Source organism: Branchiostoma floridae, chromosome 11 (assembly GCF_000003815.2).
Source record: "Branchiostoma floridae strain S238N-H82 chromosome 11, Bfl_VNyyK, whole genome shotgun sequence".
Lineage (NCBI taxonomy): Eukaryota > Metazoa > Chordata > Leptocardii > Amphioxiformes > Branchiostomatidae > Branchiostoma > Branchiostoma floridae.
The window spans coordinates 12,712,918-12,713,987 of record NC_049989.1 but is presented as its reverse complement, the minus strand read 5'-3'; positions in this window follow the sequence as shown (position 1 = coordinate 12,713,987).

Sequence of the window (1,070 nt, the reverse complement as noted above, 5' to 3'; positions counted from 1 at the left end):
AGCATAAGTATAGTGACATCTGGGTTTGATATGTTCTATAGGGAATTCCTTGTAATGTGAGATAAGCAAACTTAAGGTAGGTCCTGGAGAAGATTGACAGGTTTGATAAAGAATGCTGTGCACATTCTCATTTGATATACACTAGCACTGTACTTGTAAGCTTAAGCCTATAGTATGAATATGAGCTAACTTCGCCTACAGTCTGGGTTTGACAAGTCCATATTCCCATCACTCGGGCCAGGGTGATTTGGTTAGATATTGGCCGAATAATTCAAGGTTCCAGTGAGCAATCCTGCTACTGTAACTGTAACACTTGTCCCTTACAAAAACAGCTCTAGTAACTATAATATTTTGACTGAATTTTGTTTTAAGTTCAACACAGAAGTTCAAGATATGTAAAACTGAGCAAGAATAATAACTATTTGTAAATGGAATTGAATTTTTCTACATAATGTATACGTACTACGTATTATCCTAGCAGATAATTCATCTGTATTACTGTATTCTGCCAATCATCCCAACAAAAATTGAAATGCTTGAAGTTCTATGTTTACTTTTCTGTGCTCAGACATTTGCATGTGGTCTACTACAGACCAAAAACATTGTTTCCGTATCCATAATAAATAATGGAGCAAAGATCGCTAACCTAGTTTGAAGTCTACAAATTACAATGAACTCTAATTTGCCTCACATTTTCACAAGGGAGTTCTGTGCTTCAATTTGTACCAATCCCCAGAACTTGATTGCCCCAAATTCCAAAAAGTGAAAGTAATTCTGGATAATTACGTCTTTGGAAGGTTTTCCACCAAGGCTTAACGTTATATATAGTCTTGTTAAGTCCGGGTGATTTCCCAAGACACATGTACTAAGCATTGATGTGTCTGCACTTTGTTTTATCATGTCCAGACTTCTCGATTTCTCGTGGGGAAAGACGGCCCAATGTCTTAAGCCTTAGTTCTGCCTTCTTGAAGTGAAGTCTCAGTTCCCAAGATAGCTTCCCGTTGAAGGCTGGCACCGTCTTAATTGAAATCGGCCAAGGATGAAAGAACTACAAGATGTGCTATTTCTCC